The sequence below is a fragment of the Pteropus vampyrus genome, unplaced genomic scaffold (genome assembly GCF_000151845.1).
Source record: "Pteropus vampyrus isolate Shadow unplaced genomic scaffold, Pvam_2.0 Scaffold191, whole genome shotgun sequence".
NCBI lineage: Eukaryota > Metazoa > Chordata > Mammalia > Chiroptera > Pteropodidae > Pteropus > Pteropus vampyrus.
The window spans coordinates 3169239-3180759 of record NW_011888972.1 but is presented as its reverse complement, the minus strand read 5'-3'; the positions used below and the strand labels follow the sequence as shown (position 1 = coordinate 3180759).

General features: G+C 36.1%; 1 pseudogene; it reads right to left on the bottom strand.

Moving 5' to 3' along the window:
- Window positions 1-375: 375 nt before the first annotated feature.
- On the bottom strand, window positions 376-720 carry LOC105299650 (annotated as a pseudogene).
- Window positions 721-11521: the final 10801 nt, after the last annotated feature.

The following is an 11521-nucleotide window of genomic DNA, read 5'->3' as shown; positions in this document are numbered from 1 at the left end:
TGGAAAGTAGGGTTTTGGCTGTGATAACATTGAACTGACCAGAAAGAGATGAGAGCACTATCTAGGTCTGTAAGGAAGAAAAGTGTGCTTTTGTAGCTTGAGAAGCCTGAGACCTTAAGTTATAAAACAGTAGTCATGTAGTACCAGAGTTTCCAGGTACTCTATTGGCCCCTTTGTTTCTCTTCCTGCCTCTCTTCACTGATACCCTTTCCATCAGGCAAATGAGAGACAAAGCACACATCATAAGAGAGTCAAACTGCTTGTTTAATCCCTGAGCAGCAACATGGATATATTGCACTCCAGTCTGATTCAGGGATGGGGGAGGCTAAGTGGGGCTTAGTTCTTCATAGGGGAAAGAAGGGGTTGAGATTGGTCTCAAGGTTTTGTAGATGAGGTGCTAGGATCTCTGGCTGGAAGGGCACGACGCCGCCCCTTGTGATGACCCCAGACACATAGTACAACATCACAGTTATCCTCATCCTCTTTTTCACTCTCTGAGGAGCTTTCACCAAAGGCTCTGGGTTTTTCATAAATGCAGCAGCATTTAGATGAACGACGGCCCAAGTGCTCATTGTCTACAGTGTCACTTGACCATTCCACCTTCTTGTTTGGCTTCCCTTTCTTTAAAGTAGTTGGTACATTGCTATTCTTTACCTCATTTGCCATGGTAACTGTGGGCTCTGAGATAACTTCTCTCACCTTAGATGTCGACTCTTCCATAGCAGTACTGCAAGGGGAACAAAAGAGGGAAGTGATGTATCCAAAAAGTCTGGGGAAAATATAGATCTAAGCCCAAATCAGAGTCAGAGTCAGAATTGGGATACTGAGTCTGTTTCTCAGCCTTAGATTCCCCACCTATAAGGCATTCAGCTCACTCTTGCTTCTGACTTGCTGTGTGTGATCAAACTCAGATTGTGGAATCACAGAACAGAGTTTAGATATCAGAGAAACTGAAGAGGTGACAGGAAAGAAAACTGAGATAGTTTGGTTCAATATCCTGTCAGGTTAAAGAGCAAAATGTGTTTTTAAAATATGTAACTTTATGAAGAACATCTTGGGAAAACCTATCAGTGGACCTTTATTTATAGTTTTCTTTGAACAGTGACATACCACACCCACACTTACACCTAAACACACACACACACACACACACACACACACACACACACACACACACACACACACACACATGATTCTTCCTTCCCACATAAATCACACTCTATTTGAGAGTGGCTGTAGTCTACTAAAAATGTTGATGAGTGTTAAAGATAAAAATAGAAAATAATTCAGGTACCATATTAAGAGGGGAACTTAGATTTCATGCTGGAGGTCTCCTAGGACCATTGGAGTTTTATCAGCCAGAGAGTGAATTTTCAGGTCTGTATTTAAGAATTTTCACTATAATAGCTATGTGGAGGCAGGAAAATGATAATTTAGTTTAGAGAACAGCAGTTCAGTTCGGAGGTTGGATGAATAGTAATAACAGCAAAACTTAATAAAGGATAATTAATGTACTAGCACTGTTGGTAACAGAAGGAAGACAGTTGTCAATAAATCTATCTCTCTGTAAAAAAAAAAAGAAAACTTTTGATATTATGGGTAGTCATGAGTCAGAATATAGGAAGAATTCGATCTCATGAGGGACAGAGGAAGAAGTCTGAACAAGGAAGGTTAACATATGGCAAAACAGTAGTCCAGAAAACAGTTATGCCTGGATTCTAAATGGTCTCCTTTACACACGTACTGGTACAATGGAAAAAACTCCACGCAGTCTTTCAGGTCTTATCTGAGTCTTCTGTCAGCAGCCATCCCTTAGGTAATCAGCTTTGCTTTTGCCTTTTGTTATGCCTATCACCATAACAACTGACAGACACAGAAGGAGGGCGTGTCTCCATCTCCTAGGAGATAAGTCTATGAGTAGTAGGTGGACTACTACTTGAGTAATATTGAAAAATATTGTCCCCCACAGCAACTTTTCTTGCGAGACATCCAGATGTCTAATTAACTAACACTGATACTAGCTCTTTCAAATTCTTGTCAGTGTGTGGCCAGGCTAGGGGATTTCATTTCCCTTTTGGATATGTATACTAGATTTGTGGTTCTCAAATGCTGGTGTGCATCAGAATCTCTTAAGAAATGTGTTTAGAATACAAACTCTATGCTCCAATTCAAAAAGACTAGAATTCAAACATAATCCAGACATCTGAACTTTTACAATCTATAAATATGGTTTTTAAATGGGTTTAAAAACATTATGTGGCCTAACATTTTGTTAGTCGAACAAAACCACATCTGTAGCCCAAATTTAATTCATGAGCCAACAAAATCCTATCCTAGCCTAGGACATTCAAATCTTATTTAAATATTTAAGAAAAAAACTATGTGGGAGGTACCTTTGTTTTCTCTTTTTAAAACTATGTTAAATAATTTGAAAATTACATAAAATTTTCAAAAATAGTATCAATCCTCTAACTTCTCCCAGTGATAACATCTTACGTAGCCATAATCAATCAAATCCTGATTATTAACACTGATAAAATACTGTAACTAAGCTATATACCTTATTCTGTCTTTACATGGACCTATTATCATTTTTTTCCTATTTTGGTATTTAGTTCTATAAAATTTTACTGCATGTCTAGTTTTGTGTAACCACCATCAAATCAGGATACAAAACTATTTCATCACCCCAAAGAAATTCCCTCTTGATATTCCTTAATATCCATAATATCCTCCTATGCTCCAAATCCTGGCAATGAAAATCTGTTCTTAGTATAATTTTGTCATTTTGAAAATGTTATATATGTGGAAATATAGAGTATGTAATATTTTGAGATGGGCTTTTGTTTTTCACTCATCATAATGCCCTTGAAATTCATCCAAATTGTTGCTTACTCAATCTGTTTTTTATTACTGATTAATGTTCCATTTACAGATTACCATAATTTGTTCATCCATTCACCTGCTGAAAGATATTTGGGTTGTTTTCATTTTGTGTTATTGCAAATAAAGCTGTTGTAAATGTTTAAGTAAAGCTATTAGGAGAACATGTTACCCTATCTCTAGAATAAATTCCTAGGAGTACCATTGATGGGTTGCCTAATGTACATTTAACTTTATTAATAACTTCTAAACATGTTTCCTGAGTAACTATACCATTTTACATTCCCACCAGCAATGTATGAGAGATCCAGTTGTTCTGCATCTTTGTCAGCACTTGGTATTGTCGGTGCTTTAAAATTTTAGCCATTCCAATATATGTACAATGATATAACATCGTAGTTTTAATTTGCATTTCCCTGATGATTAGTGACATCTAGCATCATTTTATATGTCTTTGGCTATTTGTATGTCTTCTTTGGAGAAATGTCTAATCAGGTCCTCTGCATATTTTTTAATTGCACTGTTTGGGGGTTTTTGTCATTAAGTTGTATGAGCTTCTTATATATTTTTGAAATTAATAACTCATTATAAAATGTGTCATTGGTAAATATCTTCTCCCATTCAGTCTGTTGTCTTTTCATTTTTTCGATGATATTCCTCACTGTGCAAAAACTTTTTATTAATATAGTCCTATTTGTTTATTCTTTCTTTTGTTTCCATTGCCCAAGGAGGTATATCCACAAAAGTACTGCTAAGAGCAATATCAAAGTGTTTACTGCCTGTATTTTCATCCAGAAGTTTATGATTTCAGGTCTTACGTTTGAGATTTTAAACTGTTTTGAGTTAACTTTTGTATATGGTGTTAAGAAATTGGTCTAGTTTCATGTTTTGCATTTTCACAACACCATTTACTAACAATATCTTTACAACACTGTATGGCTTAGAGGAGAATTTCACCAAACATTCCAAGAATGCCTATCATTCTCAAACTGTTCCAAAAATTCAGAGGGAGGAAAATTTCCCAAGCTCATTTTATGAGGCCTCTACGACCCTGATTTCGAAACTAGTCAAATACATTACAAAAATGAAAATTATAGGTTTATATTCCTGCTGAACATAGATGCAAAAATTTTCAACAAAATATTAGCAAACCAAATTCAGCAATACATTAAAAAAATTATACAACATGATGAAGTGAAAATTATTCCTGGAATACAGGGTTAGTTCAATATTTGCGAATCAATTAATGTGATACACCACATAAACAAAATAAAAATAAAAATCATATGATCATATCAGTAGATGCAGAAAAAGCATTTGACAAAATCCAGCATCCGTTTATGATAAAAACCCACAGTAAAGTAGGAATAGCGGAAACATACCTCAACGTAATAAAGGCCATATATGACAAACTCATAGCTAACATCATATTCAATGAGGAAAAGCTAAAAGAATTTCCTTAAGATCGGGAACAAAACAAGGATGTTGACTTTCAGCACTTCTATTCAACATAGCATTGTAAGTCCTAGCCGTAGCAATCAGACCAAAAAAAAAAAAAGAAAGAAAAAAAAACAAAAGGCATCCAAACCAGAAAAGAAGTAAAACTGTCATTATTTGCAGATGACATAATACTCTAGAAAAGGAACCCTAAAGATTGTACTAAAAATCTATTAAAACTGATGAAAAAATTCAGTGCAGTACCAGGATACAAGGTGAATCAGAATTCAGTTACATTTTTATACATCAATAATGAACTATCAAAAAGAGAAATTAAGAAAACAATCCCATATACAATTGCATGAGAGGAAAAAACCTGGGAATAAATTTAACCAAATGACCTGTACTCAGAAAGTCATAAGACATTAAAGAAAGAAATTAAAGAATATTAAAAAAATGGAAGAATATAGCATGCTCATGAATAGGAAGAATAAACATCATTAAAATGTCCGTATTACCCAAAGCAATCTATAGACTCAATGCAATCCCTGTCACAATACCAATGACTTTTTTTTTTTACAGAATTAGAATAAGTAATCAAAAAATGTATTTGGAACCACAAAAATCCCTGAATAGCCAAAGTAATCTTGAGAAAGAAGAAAGAAGAACAAAGCTGGAGATATCACACTCCCTGATATCAAACTATGCTACAAGACTATACTAATCAAAATAGCCTGGTACTGGCGTAAAAACAGACACATAGATCAGTGGAACAAAAAGAGTACCCAGATATAAGCCCATGCCTATATGGCCATTAATCTATAGCAAAAGAGGCAAGAATATACAGTGTGGTAAAGAGAGTCTCTTCAATAGATGGTGTTAAGAAAACTGAACAGAAAAGTACAAAACAATGAAACTTGATTACTTTCTTATACCATATAGAAGAATAAACTCAAGATGGTTTAAAGACTTGAATGTAATATCCAAAATCACAAAACTCCTAGAAGCAAACATAGGGAGTAAACCCTATGACATTGCTCTTAGTAACATATTTTCTGATGTAACTCTTCAGGCAAGGGAAATAAAAGAAAAAATAAACAAATAGGACTACATCAAGTTAAAATTTTTACACAGCAAAGGAAATCATTGACAAAACGAAAAGACAGCCCACTGAATGGGAGAAGATATTCTCCAATGATACAAATGATAAGCAGTTAATATCCAAAATTTAAAAGAATTCATACAACTCAACACCAAAAATACAAACAATCCAATCAAAAAGTGGGCAGAGGACGTGAATAGACATTTCTCAAAAGAAGAAATACAGATAGCCAATAGAATATGAAAAAATGCTTATCACTAATCATCAGAGAAAGATGAATTAAAACCGCAATAAGATATCACCTCACACCTGTTGGAATGGCTATCATCAATAAATCAACCAACAACAAGTGTTGGTGAAGATGTGGAGCAAAGGGAACTCTCGTGCTCTGTCGGTGGGATTGCAAATTGGTGTAGCCACTATGGAAAACAGTTTGGAGGTCCTTCAAAAAATTAAAAATGGCTATGTAGTGACAGAAGGAAATCTAACTATGGGTGATGAACACATAATGCAATATATATATGCTTTACTGTTGAATTGTACACCTGAAACTTACTTAATTTCATTTATCAATGTCACCATAATAAATAAGTAAATAAGTAAGTAAGTAAACAAACAAACAAACAAATAAATAAATAATTTAAATATAGAACTACCTTATGACCCAGCAATTCCACTTCTAGGTATTTATCTGAAAAAGACCAAAAGGCTAATTTGAAAAGATATATGCACGTCTATGTTCACTGCAGAGCTAAGATATGAAAGCTATACCTAAGTGCCCATAAATAAACAATTGGACAAAAAAGATGTAGCACTTGGCCATGAAAAATGAAACCTTACCATTTGGGACAACATGGATAGACCTAGAGGACACATGATAAGTAAAATAAGTCAGACAGAGAAAGACAAATACCATATGATCTCACTTACATATGGAATTTGAAGAATAAAATAAACAACAACAATAAAAAAGAAATAGACTCAGAGATACAGAGAACAAACTGATGGTTGCTAGTTGGGAGGGGATTTAGGGAGCTGGGAGAAAACAGTGAAGAAATTAAATACAAATTGATCGTTATAAAATGGTCACAGGGATGTAAAGTACAGTATAAGGAACATAGTCATTATGTTTAATAACTATGTATAATGCCAAGTGGGTACTAGACTAATTGGGGGGATCACTTTGTAAATTATACAGATGTCTAACCACTATGCTGTATATATGAAATTAATGTAAAATAATATTGAATATCACCTGTGATTGAAAAAACAATATCTATGCACCAAACCATAGAGCTCCTAAATATATGAGACAATCTTTGACATAATTGAAGAGATAAATAGACAGAAATATAATAATAGTAGGACTTTAATAACCCACTCTCAATAATGAATAGAATAACCAGACAGAATAACCAGACAGAAGATCAAATACAGGCCTTAAACAACACTATAGAGCAATTGGACCTAACAGCCATATACAGAACATTTCAGCCAACACAGAAAAGTACATGTTCTTCTCAAGTGTACATGAAACATTTTTTAGGATAGACAACAGTTAAGCCACAAAAAAGTCTTAAAATCAAGAAGATTGAAATCATATAAATGTTTCCAACACTCTTTTAAACAATTAATGGTCGATGATGAAGCAGCAAGAAATATTATAAAATCCCTTGAGACAAAAGAAAATGAAAACATAACATACCAAAACTTTTAAAATGCAGCAAAAGAAGCACTAAGAATAATGTTTATAGTTGTAAGTATGTATATTAAAAAAGAAAGATCTCAAATAAATAACCTAAGTTTACAGTTGAAGGAACTAGCAAAAGGGGAACAAAATAAACTCGAAGCTGACAGAGGGGAAAAATAGTAAAGATTAGAACAGAAGTAAATGAAACTGAGAACAGGAAAACAATATTAAAATCAATAAAAATGATAATTTTAATAATAACAAAATTGACAAACCCTTAGCTATATTAACTAATAATGAAAGGGAGAACACTCAGAAAAAAAGAAACAAAGTAGGACACATTAGAACCAATGCCATGGAATTTAAAAGAAATATAAGAGAGTACTATGAACATTCTATGCCAAAAAAATTGGATAACCTAAAAGTTAGGAATGAATTCTTAGAAACTCACAACCTACCAAGACTAAACCATGGATAAATAAAAGCCTGAAGGAACCAGTAAATAGTAAGGAGATTGAATCAGTAATTAAATACCTCCCAGAAAAAATTCAAGACCAGATGGCTTCACTGGTGAATTCTACTGAACATGTAATGAAGAAATAAAACCAATAGTCCTGAAACTTCTTAAAAATTGAATATCAGGGAGTACTTTCATACTCATTTTATGAGGCCAGCATTATCCTGATATTGATGCCAGACAAAAAGACTATAAAAAAACAAAAAACAAAAAACTGATGTCATCAGCATCATGGCAGAGTGAGACAGCTCCTTTACATTTTCTCTTAAATTTACAGCTATTCGGACATCTATGATGCAACGAAGTTTTCTCCGCTCAACAGACTATGATGTATAAGATATCTACACATCGGTACATCAAAAGCTTCCTGTATTGGAACATGTATGGCAGGCAAGACAGGGGAGGGACAGGGACAGTGCCTATATATACATGGTTCCCAGGCCACTGCAGTTGAGCCTATAGTCACAGAAAACATGGTGGAGGAGTCAGGGTGTGGCCCCCACTACATGGACTGGTAGAGGTTAAGACAGGTAAGCAGCAGCATTGGCACTGGACTTTCCAGCCCCTTCCCCGAGTTGTGATGGTGTTCACACCACTGGAGAGACTGGAAGCAGCAGCAGAGACATATCTCTAGCCTCTCAGACACAGCAGAGTTGTGCCAGTGGCCACAAGGAACCAGGTAGCGGTGTGGTGGGCTTGTGCACATGGCTTCCCCCACCTGCCATGTCACCCTGCTCAGTGGTGATGTCCAAAGACCCAGGCAACCTACCAAACCTATCACCCATGCAGTGACCTTAACTATCACAGCTATTCCCCCACCATGACTCCTGAGGCACAAGTAACCCATGTAAGAAAACTAAAAAACTTGAACTATAGCACCATCTACTGGAAAAATAAAGAATGTCCTCTAATTATCAACCTGTTGCATTATTAAAATCAAAATGATGCCTAAATAAGGTGTTTACTCCTTATTTTTACTCCTTAGCAGAGTAATAACCCATCAGGAACCATGAACAACCAAAGTAACATAATAACATCGAAAGAAAATGACAATTCTCTATAAATCAAACTCAAAATATTGGAAGATTGTGATTTAAATGATGGCGAATTCAAAATAGGAGTGGTGAAGGAACTCAACAAGATACAATACTCAGAAACACAGTTCAATGAGCTCAGTAATAAAAATAATGACCAAAAGAAGTCCTTTACCAAGCAGATTAAAACTATAAAAAAGAAACAATCAGAAATTCTCGAGTTGAATAACTCAATAAATGAGATGAAGAATGCATTGAAAAGCATTGGAAAAAGAGCACACCATATAGAAGAGAAAGTTAGCAAGCTCAAAGACAGAAATAGAAATCATTCAAGTAAAAGAGAAGATAAAATTAAGATTTGAAAAAATGGAAGACTATTTTTTTGGAGAACAATATGACTCTATTAGAAAGGGCAACATAATGAAAATGGGTGTCCCAAAAGAAGAATAGAGGGAGAAGAAAACAGATAGCCTATTTAAATAAATAATTGATAAAAGGCAGAGAGTGGATGGAATAATTAGACAGCAAGAGACTCACCTATATGTTGCCTACTTGAGACTCACATCAACTTTAAGGATACACATGGGCTCCAGAGATGGGATGGGAAAAAGGAGTCCTAGCAAGTGAAAACCAAAAGAAAGCAAGGACACCTATAACTTATATCAAACAAAGTAGGCTTTAAGCCAAAAGCTGTAAAAGAATAAGAGACAAAAAAATGTAGTTATATAATGATAAAGTTATCAATTCAAGAGGATATACTAATCATATGTATACCCAACATCAGAGCACCTAAATATATTAAACAAATATAAACAGATCTGATGGGGAAAACAGACAACAAACAATAGTAGTGAGGGGCTTAAATACCCCATTTTCAACAATAAATGAATTATCCAGACAGAAAGTTAATAAGGAAACTTTGAACTTCAACTATAGAGTGATTAAATACTGAACATTCCGTCAAACAACAAGAGAATACAGACTCTTCTCAAGTGTACATGGAACGTTCTCCAGGATAGATTTTATGATAGATCACAAAACAAGTCTTTACAAATTTAATAAGAATGAAAGTATACTAGGTATCTTTTCTGACCATAATGTTATGAAACTAGAAATCAATAACCAGATGATTTCTGAAAAATTCACAAATATGTGGATATTGAATAACACATTTCTAAACAAACTATAGATCAAAGAAGAAATCGAAGTATATCTTGAAAGAAATGAAAACACAAACACAACATAACAAAACTTATGGGATGCAACAAAGCAGTTATAGAAGGGATATGTATAGTGATAAACACCTATGTTAAGAAAAAAAAACTCAAACATCTAAAATTTACACTTTAGGGAATGAGAAGAAGAAGAAACTAGGCCAAAGTTAGTAGAATGAAGGAAATAAAGTTCCAATCAGAAAGAAGTAAAATAGAACCAGAAAAACACAAAAAATGAAAGAAACAAAGAAGGATTTGACAAACTGTTATCTATATAAATAAAAGACAAATTAAAAAAAATCAGATATGAAAGAAGAGACTTTACAGTTGATACCACAGAAATTCAAATCATGAGACTGCAATAAACAATTATACACCAACCCATTGGATAATCTAGAAGTGGATAAATTCTTGAAACATACAATCTATTAAAATAGAATCTCGAAGGTGTCTGGTCAAGAGGACAATTAGGAAAATGCTGTGCTTGGCTCCTCTCACAACCGCATCAAAATTACAACTAAACTACAGAACAGCCATAATTCGGAGTCTCCTGAAATCTCGCTGAACAGAAGTCCTACAACTGGGAACACAGAAGAGGCCACCTCAAGATTGGTAGGAGGGGCAGAGAGGCAGAAAAGCTGGTCTCAACCCCACATGTGGCAGTCAAGAATCAGGAAGGATATCTGGGTTGCAGAGCCTCCCCCCCCCAGAGGAGCAAGGGGTCTCTACCCCAAACTAGGCTCTCCAGCCCAGGATTCCAGTCCGGGAAGAGAAGTCTCTACAATTTCTAGCTGTGAAAACCAGTGGAGATTGTGGCAGAGTGAGACAGAGGACAGCTGAAGTCGCAGACATTCATCTTAAGGGGCGCACTCATGGACCTACTGCTAATGGACTCATATACTCTGAGCTCCAGCTCTGGGGCAGCAGATTAAAAGGTGCCAGGGACATATGGGGAGGGACTGAGTTGTCTGGCTTCAGAGTGAGGGCTGGAGAGGCAGCTTTCTCCCAAACAGAAGTGCTGGAAGAAACCCCTGTTTCTTTATAGAGCCCTCCCAGCTCCTGGCATGCAGATGCAGGTGCCATCATGTTTGAGTGTCCACCAACCTGGCTGACTTAGATCCCACCCCTCACAAACTGTGAGCCCAGCCAAACCGCTTCTAATGGCTTTTCCATACAAACAGCCCATCTTGGCTCATGCTGCAAAATTTCCTAAAATCTCTCAAAGGTTCACAAAACTTAAATAAGCAGCATTGGGCCTTGAGGTGCCCTGTATCCCTTGCTGAGCAGCCCCAAGCCCAGCACTAGCGGTAGCCATCCTCGGTTTGTGGCTTTGCATCTTGAGACACATCTAAGCCCAGCATGAGTGGCGGCCATCTGTGGACCACTTGGTGTCTCATGCCAGGTGACCCTGGGTAGGACACAGGCCATGGCTGAACTTAACCTGTGGTGGGGCCCCTCCCAGCAGGCCCTTGGCGTGCATGTCTGGTGGCTGGCTTCAGTCTGAGCTGGAGCACAACCAGGGGCCATATCTGAGGATGACATACCCAAAGGGCAGACAGGGCAGGCAACAGAGCCCTGTTAAAGAGATTCCTGCTCAATAGGGTCAGTCCCTACACAACAGCTCCACTGTAGTCACAGCCAGTC